Source organism: Balaenoptera ricei, chromosome 18 (genome assembly GCF_028023285.1).
Source record: "Balaenoptera ricei isolate mBalRic1 chromosome 18, mBalRic1.hap2, whole genome shotgun sequence".
NCBI lineage: Eukaryota > Metazoa > Chordata > Mammalia > Artiodactyla > Balaenopteridae > Balaenoptera > Balaenoptera ricei.
Window position 1 is genome coordinate 6,180,122 of NC_082656.1, and position 18,962 is coordinate 6,199,083.

The following is an 18,962-nucleotide window of genomic DNA, read 5'->3' on the forward strand; positions in this document are numbered from 1 at the left end:
TGATCTTTACAATCTCTTGGATTCTGAGGTGCTGTTTTATGAATGCAAGCTTATTCAAGATTTTAAAGGCTTGATATGATGGCAGGTCACTGAGATGATTCCTGTAATACCGTCCTCATCCCCTGCACTGTTTTCCTCATAATCGCCCCGGTCCTTCGCCTGGCTCACGGGACTGCCATGGGGCCTTGCTGTAGAGAGTGCCGTGGTGCACAGCCCAGAGCCCGCAGCGCGCAGCCCTGCCTGTGACATAAATGCCTCATGGGAAGGGAGCGCCTCACCCAACAGGCCACCCCTTCCCCGGGGACCACTCCCATCCAAGCACCGGCCAAGGGGGTGTGTACCAGCCTGCTCGGGCTGCCAAAACAAAGTGCCACAGGCTGGGTGACTTACAAACATGAAACAGGAGGGAAGGGGGCAGGGCCCACGCTCTCTAAATAAATCCACTTCTTACCTATCACTTTGTCTCTCGCTGAATTCTTTCTGCGATGAGACATCAAGAACCTGAGTTTCATTAAGTGTGTGATCTCAGTTGGAAGACTGTGGGTCTTGGCCGAGTTCGAGTCCCAGCTGCGTGGGTTCGAGTCCCAGCCGCGCGGGTTCAAGTCCCAATCTGAGGTGCACGGTTTCAGCACTGGCTTGTAGATGGATGTCTTCTTGCTGTGTCCTCACATGGGCTTTTCTCTAATCACCCATCCCTGGTGTCTCTTCCTCTTCTTATAAGGACACCAATCATTGGATTAGAGCCCCACTGTTATGCCCCCATTTAATCTTAATTACCTCTTTAGAGGTCCCATCTCCAATTACAGTCGTGTTCTGAGGTTCTAGGGGTTAGGGCTTCAACATGTGAGTTGCGGGGGACACGATTCGGTCCATAAGAGGGACTGAACAGCTCTAAAGGGCCGTCCAGGCTCCAGAGCTTCCTGGAGACTAGCTACGGCCTCTGTTGCTCTGCTTCTCCCTCTGCCCAGTCCCCGCTCCCCCTCAGGTGTCCGCCCAGAGCCCTTCCAGTAAACGTCCTGCTCCCAGATCTCCATCGCATTCCCGTCTGTTTCGTGGGGAGCCAGCCCCAGGACACGTGCCCTCCACCTTTCCTTTATTTCTCTTCTGGGGAAGACCACTTTGGTAGCATATCCAGAAGGCTATCCTTATAGGTAAAGCTTCCTTGAAATGCTTATCTTCTTACAGTGAAGAGTGACCACCACCGGAGAGGCTTCAGTGGAGGCAAATGGTCTGACCCGGTGGGCTCTAAGATCCCTCTTATGGGACTTACCTGTTCGTTGTCACCTGATAGCTCTTCCTGAAATAGTCAACGGGCACAGAGGCTCAAATAAATGTGAAAGCTACATTTCTTGTGCCTGATTCGGCGGTTCTTAGGCCAAACTTAGCTCCCTGCCCAAGCTCCCAGCGGCCCCCAGTTTCACTTTCTCTCTGCCTACCCTTCTTGTACAAATTAAGGAACAATTTCAGGTCATCAGAACTACAGAAATGAAAATTACAGTGGAGTGAGTTTAATTGAGAATTGACTCTTTACTGAGTAACTGTCCTATGCGGGTCACTCCACCATGGGGAATAGGAAAAAAGTAGAAGAAAGCCCTTGCTCTAAAGTTGTTACGGGGAATTCCCTGGCAGTCCAGTGGTTAGGATTCGGTGCTTTCACTGCTGTGGGCCCGGGTTCGATCCCTGGTCGGGGAACTAAGATCCCTCAAGCTGCACACAGCGCAGCCAAAAAATAAAATAAATAAAGTTGTTACAGAGCAGGTGGAGGGGTGAGTTATATTTGGACTGAAACTTGTCATTGTCATGGGCCACTTTGGGGAGGACTTGATGATGGAGGCCTTGGGAAATCTAGGTCCTATGACCAAAGGTAACTCCAGCCACGAGAATCTCTTTATCTCTCTTCGCCTCGTCGTTAAATGCAACACGCCATCCAAGAGGCACCAGTTAAAGATCTATGATAATTTTTCCGGATTTTGCAGGACAGTGACCTTGGGGGAAGATGTAGAGGAAGCTTGGGTCTCCAGCTGCCTTGGACCAAGGTTTCCCACACTAATCTTGGTGCAGCTGGTAGGTTGAGAACCTCTTACAAACTATCTGAAAAGCTTTTTGAGCTCTTTGGAAACAGATATGGAGAAAACATAAAGATTATGTTTGCAATATTTATACAAGAAGAGTAACACATTTCTCAGTTGTTCTGTTCATACTGGCAACTGCTATTGTTCACAGAACCTACAGCCTCAACAAAAAGTTAGTATATTTATGTCTGTCCTGTTTCCTCTAAGAGTCCTATATGTTTCCCTAAGAAAAAGATCCAAATACGCAACCTACACAGTGAGTACAGGAAACTCTCAAAGGTTTAGAAGAAAGCCTCCTCAGACTCCAGTGCCGGACAGCGGCAGCGTGTAGCTCTCGAATCCATCCCTTGCCTTCTGTCGCCTCACAGTGGAGCCTCGGCAGAGCGGTGCCTGTGTCCACTCTCCTCTGGGAGCGTTTATCTGCAGTAGACATCACAGGAGAATCTGCATCCTGCAGAGCTGGGTCCCAAGTCTAATGAAAGCCCCCGGGAGCCTTGGCCTGAATTCTGAGACGGCTTTGAAGCCCACACACCGGAGCTCCCGCCTGGCAAGACCAGGCTGCACTGTCATTTTCTCTGGGTTTGGTCAAGGTTCAAGGCTTTGGGGCATAAGGGGGTTCTGGAAGTCCACTGGGTGCTTCTTATGCGGGCCAGGGGAGATCTGGGCTGAGTTGGGCTCTGTGCTCCGAAATCGGTTTAAAACAAAGAGATTCGACAGAGACGAATTTACCCTCTCTCCAGGAGTCCCTAAACTACTCCAAACCTGCCCTGGGATTCAAGGTCTAAACTAGATTTGTCCCGCAAACCCAAGGCTGGCTGATTGGGCAAATAGTAGCAGGTTCAGAACCCTCCTTGGGCAGCAGAACTGGCCTAGATCTTCTGATCCACGTGCACTACTTGAGGACATTTCCTAGATGGCTGCTAGGTAGGTAGAGTTTGGGTCTTTGCTTAGAATGTGTTTACCCCAGACTGTTAATGGTTTAATTCTCAGTTGAAGGTAAGGTCAAATTGCATTCATTTCTTTTTCAACATTTGTCTGTATGTCCTCTGTTGTTAGGAGTCATTTTCTTGTAATTTTTTTTTTTTAGGAAAGCAGGCTCCTTTTAAGCTCTGTGGGAAAGTGAGCTCTTTTGCATTTTGCAGTAAGTTCTGTGAGGAGGAATGAGTCCAATCTGTTCACCCAGTGATGCGTAATGAAAATACATTGCATTCACGTGTCAGGGTTTTCTTCCAAAGACCACTCCCAACCATCACCTCTTTGATGTTATAGACATGAATAGACATATATATAGATACACATATGAAACCAGATTAATATGTATATATGAAGATGTAGTTATTAAATATGTGTGTTTATATATATATGTGGTATTAATACTGTGTATGTGGATGTATATGTACCTTGGTGGATATGTATAAGGGTGTGTGTGTGTGTGTTATGTAATTGTAAAACTTAAGCGAACTATGGTATAGGGACATTTTTGTCAATTTTGTCCAAGACCAAAAAAAAAAAAAAAAAAGAAAAATGTGTTTGTGACATAACATGGAAATCTTTTTTTTTAAAGCATTCTTTTTTTTTTAAAATTTATTTATTTATGGCTGTGTTGGGTCTTCGTTTCTGTGCGAGGGCTTTCTCTAGTTGCGGCAAGTGGGGGCCACTCTTCATTGCGGCGCGCGGGCCTCTCACTATCGCGGCCTCTCTTGTTGCAGAGCACAGGCTCCAGACGCACAGGCTCAGTAATTGTGGCTTACGGGCCCAGTTGCTCCGCGGCATGTGGGATCCTCCCAGACCAGGGCTCGAACCCGTGTCCCCTGCATTGGCAGGCAGATTCTCAACCACTGCGCCACCAGGGAAGCCCCAACATGGAAATCTTTTAAAGATGAATTTAAAATATCAACTTGCATTTGAAGTTTGTGTGAGCTCCCTGGGACAAACACTTCTCTGAGGTCCACCTCTCCCCCTAGACCTTGGAATTGACTCTGACCATCCCAGAATATGGATCTCTAGCCTGTTTGAGAGGAGAAGCTGTTTTGCATTTTCCAAAGCCTTGTGCACTCCTCTCTTGGGGTAAAAGGGTTGAGGTGATAGAGGAAATCCCAACAAGCCAGGCCCAGATCCTGGAAGCCTGACAGCTCTACTGTTTCCTCGCTGGGAATCTCTGGGAACTGAGTAGAGGAGCAGAAGGGAAGGGGTGGACCTGCGACCGTGGCCCTGCCTTTCACTCTGTGAGACGCTGCCTTTCACTCTGTGAGACCCTGCTTTCAACTCTTTGGGTGTCTACCCAGAAGTGGGATTGCTGGGTCATATGGTAATTTTTTTTTTTTGGCCACACCTCGCATCATGTGGAACGTCCCCGACCAGGGATCGAACCCGTGCCCCCTGCAGTGGAAGCGCGGAGCCTTAACCACTGGACGCCAGGAAAGTCCGATCATATGGTAATTTTATGTCTAATTTTTTGAGGAGCCTCCATACTGTTTTCCACAGCAGCTGCACCCTTCAACATTCCCACCAGCAGTGCACAAGGCTTCTAATTTCTCCACATTCTCACCAACACTTGTTATTTTCCATTTTTTTAACATGGATTTTTTTCTTAAAGATGGGGAATTAACTGGGTTGTAGTCAGCCTTTCTCTAAACTTATTCTGAAGCTCACCTCCTCAGAACCATATTATAAAAATGCAGACTCCTAAGCCCACCTCAGACCAGGTGGGACCTCAGAGTGGGAGCTTTTAAGCAAACTCCTGTGAGCGCCGCCTCCTGCACCCCCAGGAATGCCTCCTACAAGTGGGACTGCAGAGATTTCAGGGAGACACGACCTTCAGCCCCCTAAAAACCACAGCGAGGAGAACTCAAGCCACACCCATCAAGATAATCTCATCACATGGATTCACGTGGCAGCACAGATTTAAAAATCACAATCATTCATATTGTTTTTTCAAGTCCTCAGTCTTTTCAGCCGTGATCTACTAAAACATCAAATCAAGGTCTGGAAACATGACATTTTTAGCTAAGGAAATGCTCTTGATCAAAACCAGATTTTTACTGGTGATCCTCGAATGAAATAGCCCATTATCAGCTTCCTACAGAAATCTCCCCAGAGCTATTCTCAGGCAGCAGGGAAGCAATCTTCCCCAGGACCACTTCCCCAGGACCACTTCCCCAGCCATCACGCCTACTGTGATCTGAGTCATGCCTTTTGTCTTGTGCCTGGAATTTGGGGATGTTTATGAAAAGCTGTTGTAAATACTAGTCATAATTCCTCCTTTCACAAGATTCTTTATTTCAGAAAAATGAGTAGCCCATCACGTACAAACGTCATATCACTTCCAGCCCTATTGTCACCTGGAAATATTCCCTCTTCTGTTTTACTAGAGATTATTTAAAGGTTTTTGAGAACAGTGTGTCATAGAAATCCTCCAGAGAACATAGTGTCTGGGTTGCCACCAATCATGTTAAAATACGCTTTTGCATCAGCTGTACCTACATCTTTTGAGGGCAGAAAATGGAGTTTTGTGTTGAGAAGTAAATGCTAATGAAAAGCAAAATATCCTTTTAAATGCAGACGCCTTGAGTTTCACATCTGTTTACTTGCTTCACTTAAGTTCCCAAAGCAGGTGGAGACATAATTAACACATACATCATGATGATGTTTTCTTTAGCACAATAAAACCTTATTTTCAAATTAAATTGCTCTGATATTAAGCGTTAACATTTTAAGGTAAAAATGTTGTGCTGGTTCAAAACTTTCAGAAAATAGAGAATAGGTCACTGGAGATTTCTTGCTGGGTGGTGTCTCTCAGCTTTCTACTGATGCCTTCAGATATGGATGTTCAACTAGACCAGATGCATATAGCAAAGCAGGACATAGTCCAGACTGCCCAGCTAGTCTCAAGCAAAACAAACAAAGCAAATGAAAAACACAACATTCCACTGAATCCCTGTAAATAGAAATACCTGCGCATGTGGTGTAAACTGTCACTTATCCCTGTTTGTACTTTGGCAGATGTTGGCGGAGGGAGAAGAGATAGTTAGAAATAAAACGGTCAGATGTGTGTGTCTAATTAATAGTCTGGGAGAAATAAGTGTACAGCTTATAGGAGCAAGTATTTAAAACCGGTTTTTTAAAGAAAAAAATTATACTTTCAGTTTTTATAGGGACATACTGAAATGGAATTGTCCAAAGTAAGGGCAGTTCCATTCATGCAAATACCAGCTCTTTTGAAAGGCTCTGAGGCAGATGAATTATTACCTGGGCATTTGGTGTCAATTTGACTGTTTGACAACAAGATGGGAAAGAAGGCAGGCTGGGAAAAGTTGGCCTTGATTTTTAATTCTGTTCAATAGAAGATGGTAGCAAAGGCATCTTTCATGGGTAGTTTAAAACTCTGGAGAACAGAGCTTCTGAAACTAGGGTGCATACATATCACCCAGGGACTGTGTTAAAATGCAGATTCTGGTTTAGCAGGTCTGGGGCAGGGCCTGAGAGTCTGCATTTCGAGGAAGTTCCAGGTGAACCCTATATTGCTGGTGGGAGGAACACACCGAGTAGTCAGAGACTATAGCTCTCTGTCGTGCTGTCTTTCGGCCGTTCTGGAGCATGCTGGATCTGTACCCACCGTAACCGAGAGAAGCTTTGCACCTCTCACAGCTGCAGAGCAGAAAGCCCTGAACAACAGGAAGACGGGTCCAGCTAATAACCTTAGGCCCCTCAGCTGTCAACCTGCCTGGCTCTGTTATCAAACCAAGTCCTTGTTTTGAGATTTAAAAGTGTGCTTTATACTTTCTAGAGGGGTTATAGAGTGCAAATGAGATTGGTATCGATGGCAGATGACTCGCCAGCTTCAACAGTGTTCCCATTTTACAGAGAAATCCGGGCCCTCCAGACAATATCCTCCTTTTGGGAGAAGCCCTTGGGGATGGACAGTGCCCTGAACATTTCCCTCTCAAGATGAGCTCCCATTTTTCTTCCCATATTCCTGGTCCTGCCTGTTGTTTTATTTCACAAAAAGTGTTAGTTAAATTTTATCAGGAATGAGAGGCCATTTTGTCCCAGTGTTCTGTCATAGAGAAACACCAGGGATTTTGGAAATTTAGTGAGTCAAAGATCAAGGCCAAAGTCTTAAAGTCCTGTGTGGAGAGGTTGCCGCCTAATCCCAAAGTCTTCCAGGACTGAGTTTTTGCCTATTACACGATTGCTTTCATTAAGAAACATGTTTCATTGAGTCACAGGGTTGTGGGCAAAATAGTTTCCAATTTCTCCTCTTCCTAACATCCACATATGCCACTCCTCTGAGGCTGCAGGACCTACGTGCATCTGGCGACTTCAGGCTTCAGCTGTTAAGTTCTTAAACTGGTAGCTGCACAGTAGATTTCCGGTCCTTGTCTCTGTGTTCACTGGCCGCACCAGCTCCATCTGGCTGTACCTCTCGTACACACCTACCTACCGAAACATTACCTGTCATCAGTCTTGAGTCATTCATCAAGCAGGCCTTTAGTTTGAGATCCAAACAGTTAAAGGGGGCCTTTTTTTTTTTTTTTAATGATTACGAGCTCCTGTTTCTGACATTAAATTTCCTTTACTCAATGTCTTAGCCATTAGGGCTGCACCTAAATAAAGAGTCCAATTTTCCTCCTCTCTGGGCGCATGCTAAGTTTGTATTTTATTTTCTCTTTAAAAGTGAGGCTTATCGTGTGACTTGTGTTGGCCAATGAAATGTGGATGGAAGTTATATGTTACTTCCAGGAGGCAATATTAAATGCTTATGCACAATTCTGTTCCCATTCTTCTGGTATCACAGAAGCATTTCCCTAGAGGGATCTTCTAGCAACCCTGCAGCCGGGCCCCTGGATGGTTACAATGAGAGGCACACCCCCATCACCAAATCCTGCAATCCACACTGCACATGTAGTATGAGCTGCAAATAAACCTTTATTGTGTTAAGCCCCAGATGTGTGTGTCTGTGTGTGTGTGTGTGTGTGTGTGTGTGTGTGTGTGCTGGGGGGTGTTTGTTACAGCAGCCTAACCTATTCTATCCTGACTGCTCCACTGGCATTCAGCTGGTGGTGTAATCCATCATTTGTAAGTACAGAACTGCTAGGTAACGGCCTTTTGATATCATCTTCATTTTCTTTCTCTCTTTTTTAAAAAAATATTTATTTATTTATTTGGCTGCATCGGGTCTTAGTTGCAGCACGTGAGATCTTCATTGCCTTGTACGGGATCTTTTAGTTGCGGCATCTGAACTCTTAGTTGCAGCATGTGGGATCTAGTTCCCTGACCAGGGATCGAACCCGGGCCCCCTGCATTGGGATCGTGGAGTCTTAGCCACTGGACCACCAGGGAAGTCCCTTGTCTTCATTTTCTATTGTAGGATGGGGGTTGGGAAGGAGGGGACTAGTTCTTTCAAGCTTAAGGAGACAGTTATAACCACCGTGAGGAATCACTTCCTCATCTCAAACAGCTGGCTGATAGGAACAGTAAGAGCTGAAGTTAGTTCTTGTACGCTGTGAGGACTTCACAGATATTTATTTATTTAAAAAACACTTTAATGTGTGTACAGCATGTTCCTGACCATTCTTCCAGCACCCCCTCAAGGGCACATCTATCCGGGATTTAGATATATCCAATCTTCAATGAAGGCTGTGAAAAGAAAGACACATGTAGTAAACCAGCATCACATTACACTCTCAAGTGCACGGGGGTAATCCTTTTTGTGGGGGAGGGGAGGAATCAGGTACTAGGGCCACTTGGTTACTGTACTGTCTCTGCTCCATTTGGTGGTTAGTTCTGGAGCCCTGGCCGGCAGGTCCTGCTTGCTTCTTCCTGGCATGACCCGCCACTTCTTTGACTTGGCGACCGAAACCTCCCCCAAATCTTCCACTCGCCATATCTCACCTCTGCTGACATGGCCAGTAGCTGATAATGAAACACTGAGTCATCCGTGGGCATTCCTTGTCAAGATTTTCTCCAGTCCTTCTGGGGTTTGAAATTAATGCCAATAAAGAAAATATTAGTTCTCCCTGATGTTTTGAATGGCGGGCTTAATTGTTTAGGCTGCAACTCAGAAATCAAATATGTCAGATGGAAAAAAATTTTTTTTAATTCTACATGAGAGGTAGTACTAGAAAGTGATGAAGATTTTGGCTTCTGGGCTCAGATTGCCTGAGTCTGGGTTCTACTGTGGCACTTACTAGCTGGGTGGCCTTGGGCAGCTTCCTCAGCCTCTCTGTGCCCTAGTTTCCTCACCTGTAAAATGGGGTTATTGTTAGCGTATCTTTCGTTGGCTGTTGTTGTGAGCATTACATGAGTCAACACCTGCAAGAAGAGTGCTTGGGAAACAGCAAGTGCTTAGGAAGTGTTAGCCCAGAAAGGAGGAAAATAGCCCGGCTGAGGGTACAGGCCCTGGTGTCCGCTCCTCTGTGGCCTTAGGCAAGTTAATGACCTCTTTAAGCTTCAGTGTCATTGGCTGTCTCAGGAGTATAATGATAGTACCTACCTCATTGGAGATTGGTGGGGTTGAAATGAAATAGTATGTGTAAAGGTCTCAGCAAATAGCACTGGGTCACCCAAAATGCTCAATAAATACCTGTTATTTTACTACTATACTATTATTTTAAAAACTTTTTAAAATTCTCAGCATTAAAGAAAACTCTGCTATACCTCCTTTCCAAACATCCTATGCTTTCCTCTTCTTTCGGCGGCATTTATCCAACAGTTTGAAAGATCGAATTCCTGGCGTTGTCCAGTTTTTCTTTGATGGGGTAGTTTCTTTGATCCCGGAGGATACAATGTTTATGTTGGCTGTCAACTGGGCAACGCCTAGGAATTATTTTTTAAAATGATCTCATGTAGTTTCCCAGAAATTCTCCAAAAGACGAACGTTTTTAGGGGCAAAATAAATTTGAGGCTTCCATTAGTTCTTTAACACACCTCATAACCCGTCTCCCAGATGCTGACATTTGCCTACACACCCCGATACTTTGCCAGAAAGTGCATGGCTGTGACATCTAAGATGAGGATTGTTTGTGTTCATTCAGTACATTCTTTCTGGTTTGAAGTATATTTTATACTGGAAGTTGAAAAGAATTACCTGTGTCATATTTAGACTACAGTGATTTGTTTTCCTATCCTATGTATTTATCCAGGTCTATTTCCTACTTTATTTTACAATCACTCAAAGAGCATTGATTTCAAGGCTTCTGTGAAATCTCCAAATGTTTCAGAATTAGGCTATTTACTGTACCTTCACACGTCCAAGAAACACCACATTCATCTCCGTTCCTGAATCAAAAAAGTCTCTAAAAATATCTATAGGTATGGAAATAAATTTATGATGAGAAGAACAGCATCTCTTTTTATCTCTTAACTCTTAGAAACGTATAAGCCAATGTATTGGTTCAAGGCACGTCTACTTCTCTCAAAATACTACCACCAAGTTTATTCCGGAATCATGCTGTCTCACATACATTCAGAAACAAGCACTCCTGCATGGGAAGCCTTTGCTCCCCATTCTCCTGGGGATGTTTCCCCTTTTAGGAAAGTGCTGACCCATCGCCTGGCTGCACTCACGCGCCTGCAGTTTCTAACAGAGCCACGTGCTGGCAAAGATCAGTGGGGACTCTGGCCGTTCTCAACGTCCCTCGTGACTGGACAGGGCTCTTTGCAAGACCAGCAATGTCTCTTTGGTTGAAAGAGCTTTTTGAAGCTTCAACAAATACCAAGTCACTAAAAAAGTTTGGTGGGATCCCCACACCACGTGGCGACCTGGCAGGATTCATCAGAAGGGGGCTGGCGAAGACAAAGTACCAGCGAAGTTGGGTTCCTTCGGATCAGAACAGAAGAGGCAGCTGGGACTTCAAGGAGAACGATGAGCTGGGGAAGCGGCATCTGACGAAGGAGGATGTGAAAAAAGCAGGACGTGCGAGTGCTGTGCATCTAGGGGAAGGAAGGGCGGAGCAGGCCGAGTGCGACGGGAAGTCCGCTCTAGTTGAACATGAAGGGATGGGGGAAAGTGATCTTCAGAAGGAAGCATGGCGCATGGAGAGCCGCAGCCAGCGTATCGTAACTGAATAATTTGCTGTTTGGGAAGACGGAGAAATTGTGTGTGTAAAGGAAGCCACAATCCTGCGACTCGTTCAGAGTGTACCCCCCTTTGCCCAGCCCCACGGCCCCAAGTGGGTGGCAGCTGGCGTGCACCTCCACCAGGGGTCACTGTGGTCCATGCAAATCTGGCCATTCCAGCCACGGTCCTTCCGGTGGAGCTGCGGACAGAAGGGAATTATCTGAGAATGGCTTACTTGAAGGTCTCAGTTGCACAGGGCTCAGTGTGTTAACTGACGTCCTCCCCTCCGCCCCGAGGTACCATCCTCTGCATCATCTCTGCAGTGGGTGCGGTGCCCGGTTAGGCTCTTCCCAGGGGATGGAGCCCCGTCTCGCACATCCGTGAATAAACACCCTCAGCTACCCGCCCCTTACGTCTGCTTCTCCTTCCGGGCTCTGCTTACTTCTCCAGAAGGCTAGTCTGCACCGCGGCCTCTTCCTCAGACACCACTGCTCTCCCCTGCCCTTTCTTCAAAGTCTTCTTCCTTCGAGCTGATCGCATCGAGTGGGGCAAACTCAGATTTCTGCAGCTTTTTACTGACTAGCTGATCCTCCACACTGTGACAGGGGGATGTTATCTATTTCTTCTCAGGAAACCTGAACACCTAGGTGGGAAAGGCCTGGTTTCCTGGAAGAGCACTTTTGGAAAGACCCCCCCCCCCCCCCAGGAAATGAAATAAACTTTTTATCCAGGTACTTCCTGTTTCCTCAGTTTAAAGTACTCCCTCCCCTTGCCATACTCTTGTAAAAGAACTTCAAAGCAGGGCTTCCCAGGTTTAGGCTCCTATGCTTTTTCCTTTTAACTCTTTGTGGTTTACTCTAATTGGGCATTTAGTTATCCTACAGAATGGTCTGTGGCTGTTAAAAGAACACGATCATTAAATGCTATTCAACTAACTTCTGCTAATACTCTTGTGTGTATCCAATCTGAACACATCTGTTATATTGTTCTTGTGGTTTGTGGCTTCAGAGGAGGATGCCTTGTTGAGATGTCCTGTGAGAGGAAAGGAACACAGTGGATGATACTATCACTTCCAAATGTAAATAGTTATATTTACTTATTACAATTTGCAAAAATGTATACCCATTACACCCTCACTTGCAAATTTATGGTCATTTCTGTTTCTCCATGGCCCAGTTTCAGTTCTACATGTAGTCGTTCTCCTGGAGAGGCACAAACGATGACGTTTAAGAGTCTCAAGGTTAGGGAGTCATTTCATAGATACAAGTGTTGTTTTTTTTTTTTTTTTAAACTTCCTTTCATAAAGCTAATAGTTCTTGGAAGGAACATGTAAAGAAGCTATCCATCATGTAAACCTCCTTATAAATAAATCTATTAGAGGTTGGAAAGATCTTAAGAAAAGGAGGCACAAGAAAGGTGAGCTATGTGAACTTGGGCAAATTCCCACCTCATAGAGCCTCATTTTCCTTGCAGAACGGGAGAATGAAAAACTATTTCACAAAGTAGTTTGAAGATCAAAATCCAAAGGAGATGATGCATGGGGAAATGCCTCATAAAACTCAAATGCACACAACAAATGTCAGGTACTAATACTGTTTTGATGGAGGCAGACGCAAAGAGGCTGCAGGAGAGGAGCATAAGGATGGGTGGGGACAGGGTAGACCTCTGGATGGTTGAGCACCCACAGCGTCAAGAAAGGGGGACAAAGAAGTGAGGAGACCCTGAGACAGACTCGTTTACTTCATGGCTTGGTACCAGGTATGGCTCTGGGGGTCAAGTCAATGACGGGTGGTGGTGAGAGGTGGTGTTTCCTAGTGAAAACAGCATGGGATTTTATGTCAGAAGAGCTGGCACTGCCAGTTGACAACTTGAAGACTTTGGGGAAGTTTCTCAAGCTCTTATCCCTCAGTTTCTGGTCTGTAAATGGCAGATAACGATAAGTGGTATTGTCAGCATTAAATGGGAATAACAGAAACATTGACTTTGTAAACTGGAAAGGGCTGTGGTTATTCGATTGTAGATCAGCAGTGATTGACCAGCTCAGTCTCTGAAGTGCAGCAGTGGTACCAATCCACACCAGTAGCCATTGTGCTCCTCACCACCATGTGCTCCCTGTTTCACTTAAGAATGTCCTTAAGGACTTCCCTGGCAGTCCAGTGGTTAAGACTTCGCCTTCCAATGCAGGGGGTGCAGATTCAATCCCTGGTGGGGGAGATAAGATCCCACATGCCTTGTGGCCAAAAAACCAAAACATAAAACAGAAGCAATATTGTAACAAATTCAATAAAGACTTTAAAAATGGTCCACATCAAAAAAAAAAATCTTAAAAAATATAAGAATGTCCTTACGGAAGCAGAAAAATTAGGTTTATTAAATGTCAGCCCTTGAGTACCTGTCTTTTCAATATTCTCTGTTATGAAATGGAAGCACATTTAAAGTACTTCTGCTGTATGATGGTTACGTGTGTAAGGAAAAGTGCTCATTCAGTTGTTTGAGATGTGAGCTCAACTAGCCACTCCCCGCCCCCCCCACCAGAGAACAACAATTTTACTTAAAGAATGATTAACTGTCAAATTATTGTTATTCAATCCTGGATATTTGAATACCAGAATATTTCATATTGTTTCCCTTAACACAGAGGAGTTTTACACAGGGAACTATATTCAGTATCTTGTAATAACCTAGAATGGAAAAGAATTTGAAAAAGAGTATATATCTATATATCTATATATCTGAATCACTGTACTGTACACCTGAAACTAATATAACATTATAAGTCAACTGTACTTCAATTAATATTTTTAATTAAAAAAATACACAGAAGTTTTAAAGTTTGATGTAGTCCCATTTATCTATTTTTGCTCTTTGTTTTATATCCAAGAAATCCTTGCCAAGTCCAATGTTATGAAGCTTTTCCCCTATTTTTTTTTTTTAAGAGATAATGTTTTTTATTTTATTTATTTTTGGCTGTGTTAGGTCTTCGTTTCTGTGCGAGGGCTTTCTCTAGTTGTGGCAAGCGGGGGCCACTCTTCATCGCGGTGCGTGGGCCTCTCAGTATCGTGGCCTCTCTTGCTGCGGAGCACAGGCTCCAGACACACAGGCTCAGTAGTTGTGGCCCACGGGCCTAGTTGCTCCACGGCATGTGGGATCTTCCCAGACCAGGGATCGAACCTGCGTCCCCTGCATTAGCAGGCAGATTCTCAACCACTGCGCCACCAGGGAAGCCCCTCCCCTATGTTTTACTCTAGGAGTGTTATAGTTTCAGGCTTTATATTTAGCTTTTTAATCAATTTTGAGTTAATTTTTGTTCATAGTGTAAGGATCCAACTTTGTATGTGTGTGTGTGTGTGTGTATATGTGTGTGTGTGTGTGTGTGTGTGTGTGTGTGTGTGTGTGGTTGTCCAGTTTCCCCAACACCATTTGTTGAAGAGACTATCCTTTCCCTGTTGTCAAAGATGATATATCTGAGGATTTATTTCTGGGTTTTCTAGTCTATCCTGTTGGTCTATATGTCTGTCTTTATGTCAGTACCATGCTATTTTGATTACTGTAGTTTTGTAATATGTTTTGAAATCAGGACACGTAAGGCCTGTAGCTTTGTTTTTCTTTCTCAAGATTGTTTTGGCTATTTGGGATTCTTTGAGATTCCATATGAATTTTAGGATGGTTTATCCTATTTCTGCAAAAAATGCCACTTCATAAGGATTTTGACTTTGATAGGGATTACATTGAATCTAGATTGCTTTGGGTAGTACAGACGTTTTAGCAATATTAAATCATCCAGTCCATTAACATGAGATGTCTTTCCATTTATTTATGTCTTTTAAAATTTCTTCCAGTATTTTGTTTTCAGTGTACAAGTCTTTTGCCTCCTTGGTTAAATTTATTCCTAAATATTTCATTTTTTTTGATGCTATTGTAAATAGGATTGTTTTCTTAATTTCATTTTCAAGTTGTTCATTAGTGCATAGAAGTGTTTAGAATTGTTAGTGTATAGAAATGCAACTGATTTTTGCATGTCAATTTTGTATCCTGCTACTTTGCTTAATGTGTTTATTAGTTTCAACAGGTGTATGTGTGTGTAATCTTTAAGGTTTCCTACAAATAAGATCATGTCATCTGCAAACAGAGATGATTTTACTTCTTCCTTTCTAGTTTAGATGAAGTGGAAAGGGTAGACATCCTTGTCTTCTTCCTGATCTTAGAGCAAAAGCTTTCAGTTTTCCACTATTGAGTATGACATTACCTGTAGGATTTTCACATGTGGCCTTTATTATGTTGAGGTAATTTTCTCTTTCTAGTGTGTTGAGTGTTTTTATCATGAAAGTGAATTGAATTTTGTCAAACACTTTCTGTATCAATTGAGATGATTGTGTGGTTTTTGTCCTTCATCCTGTTAACGTGGTGCATTACAGTGACTGATTTTACTATCCTTGTATTCCAGGAATAAATCCCACCTGATCCATGGTGTATAATCTTTTAAAAGTGTTGTTGAAGTTGCCTTGTTAGTATTTTGTTGAGGATTTTTGCATATTTTTCAGAGATATTAATCTGTAGTTTTCTTTTGCTATAGTATCTTTATCTGATTTTATTATCAAGGTATGGCTGGCCTTGTAAAATTAGTTAGGAAGTGTTCTCTCCTTTTCAACTTTTTGCAAGAGTCTGAGATGTTAGGTGTTAATTCTTCTTTAAATGTTTGGTAGAATTCTCCAGCGAAGCCGTTTGGTCCTGGGCCAGTGTGATTTTTGATTATACAATAAATGTGTCTACATTTGAAATATCCCTCTTACTAGTGAACCAAAAATTTTCAACTGACCAATGCATGATGCTATAAAATCATGCCTGAGTAAAAGTGTCATTTGAAGTGCAAGATAGACCAGTGAATTTAATGTAACAGAGTATGAACATTTCAACTGATACAGTTTCAAATTCTATTTACATTGCAACTAGCCATTTATTGTGTTTTGGTGTTGTATCAAAGAAAATACCAACACATTTTAAAAGATTATTAAAATACTCATCCTATTACAATTACATATTTGTGTGAGGCTGGATTTTCTTCTTATACTTCAACCACTACCTATCATGACAGATTGTGACAAAACGAATTGTGATGACGAGAGCATCTTTGCACTCACTGGGGAGCTGGCCAAAATGACCTCTAAAGAGTCTTCCATTCCAATCCTTAAATTCTAAGACCTCAACCTTTTTAAAGTAAGATTTTAAAAACTCTTGCCTGAAAAATTGTTGCCAAATTGAAACCAATGATTTGTTGTCATCTTTCTGTAAAGCAACATGGCGATACATATGTGTGTGTGTATCCATTCATTCTTTTGCCCTGGTAATCTTATTACTAGGAGTATAGCCTGTGGAAATAGAGTCTAAGGAATACTAAAAGACACAAAAAAAGGCAATTTGCACAAATATGTTTATCATAGCACAATTCATGGTAGTGAAAAATTGGAGCGACCCAAGTAACCAATGCACAGCAAATGTTAAGCAAACAATAGTACATCAGTATAAAAAAACTCCACGTAACCATTAATGTGACAAGTATATAGATTATATTCAATAAAAGTGAGCACACTCAATAGTTTAGAGTATAACTCACTGATTATAACTCTAAAAATTCAAGTTTCAATGTTGATCAGAATTAGAAACATTTTAGTTGATTTTTTTTTTTTTTTTTGGTAAAGTGGTTATGTACACATTAACATTTATAAGTGATAGACAATCACTGCAGCACTATTCAGTTCTGGATACAAATAGGCAAGGATGAGCCGTGTCAATGTTGGTGGAGGCCTCTCTGGGTACTCCCATCCACTCTCTGGCCTCCTATCTCCTCACGGTCTGGTCGGAGGGAGGAAGGTAGGGCAGGGCAGTTGTGGGGCTCCCACAGGCAAAGGCATTGACTGGGGGTCCATGAGGAGGGCCAGCAGAAGTTGGGGTACCAGCTGGGGTTGCTTGGTTGACTTGGCGATATGTCACACCTCATCAGGTCTCTCTGGTTATTCCTGGATTGGCAGGGCCAAGGGTTTTGCAGTCCAATCCAACTATATTTACTCCACATTTACTGAGTGCCTCTGTGTGCCAGGTACTTCACAAGGCCTTGTGGCGGCTGGTGGGGCTGCATTAGCTTGGGGCCCTGCCCATAAACAGCTCTTATCTGAAGAACGTAAGCAGATACCAGGGAGTCTCCACCAGCCATGAAATGGACGGGCAGTGATATTTTAGATTCTTGAAGGTAAAATGTACTGATAACCCTACTGATTAATAAGTTGTCACGCTTTGGGGGCAGTCGTTGACTAGGGCTGCTGTCTGGTGGCCTGACACCTGTGTTTCAGTGATTCATTCTGTCCCAGAGTAAGCTGGATTAAAAGACTGGGGAGGCTCAGAAGGGAGGAAAAGTGACCAAAGCAAAACAAAACAGCAACAACGCAAACAGGGTAACCTAGTCATAAATTGTATGACATTTTGGAGGAAGACACGAATGAAATGAATTCTTTTCCTGAAGGTAAATGTTTTGTTTTGTCTCCAAATTATTGTTTCTTCCTGTAGCAAAAAAGTTAGGGCCAGATGCAACTGTCCTCAAGGTCAGCTTTAGACATTTTCCAATGCAAAAAAATATTAATGAGAAGAATGGTGTTGTTTTGTTTTACATTTTTGTAAATCACTTTAATATCTGGCTTGATAGAAGACAGCTGGATTCTCATATCTGCTTCTGCATCCAATCTGTTGTGATGTCACACATTAGGTACAACTCCAGGTACACCGGTGAGAGAATGAAAGGGAAAAAGGCAAATAAAATCATATTATTTTGAAAATAGTTTTGACCTCTTGTATCCACTGAAATGGCCTTGGGGATGCCAGGGGGCAGTGTTTTGAGACCCTCTCTTTAGAGGATCCAACTCTTCCTGGGGCTGGAAGGGTCACGCCCCCTCTTCCGCAAACCTTAGGGCACTTAAAAGACCTGTTCTTTCTTCTCTGGGTCAAGAATAAATGCAAGTTTCCAAGACTCAAAGCCACGATTGCTTTCTGAGAGGAAGGTGAGAAAAACACTTCTCATTATTTTTTAGTGAGACACCAGTGGAAGTCACTCCTGCAGATCTCTCCGTGGGATTAGTTGCTACAAAGGGACTGCAGATGGTGTTGGGTGAGGGTGGACGAGGAATGGTTTGGAAGGAACAGTACAGAGAGGGAGGGGGGTGAGCACTGAGCAGTGGCCCCCTGGGAGGGCTCAGGACACACTCAGGTCCCCATTAAAACTGGGCCGTCTGAATACCGTTACGCTCCCCTCTGGTTTTCTCCTTGCCTCATCTTTTCCTGAAATTTCTCTTTCACACCCACAATGGGGGCAGATACAGGGATCTCGCTGGCCTCTCTCCTTTATCCGATTCTATTTCCCTCTCTCCAGACTAGCATCCCTTGCTATCCAGTTGAAATCTTAGTACCTGTGTGGCCTTGAGCAAGTTGTTAACTTCTCTAAACTTCAGTTTCCTGATCTGTAAGTGGGAGATTACAGCAGTATCTACCGCAGGAGATTGTGCAATCACACAAGAAAATGCGTGCAAATCACTTAGCACAGTCAGCATCTGGTCTGGCATGCAACAGACACTCATTTCACATTAGCCATTTTTAAAAAAATTTTTATTTATTTATTTATTTATTATTTTTGGCTGTGTTGGGTCTTCGTTTCTGTGCGAGGGCTTTCTCTAGTTGCGGCAAGCGGGGGCCACTCTTCATCGCGGTGCGCGGGCCTCTCACTGTCGTGGCCTCTCTTGTTGCGGAGCACAGGCTCCAGACGCGCAGGCTCAGTAGTTGTGGCTCAC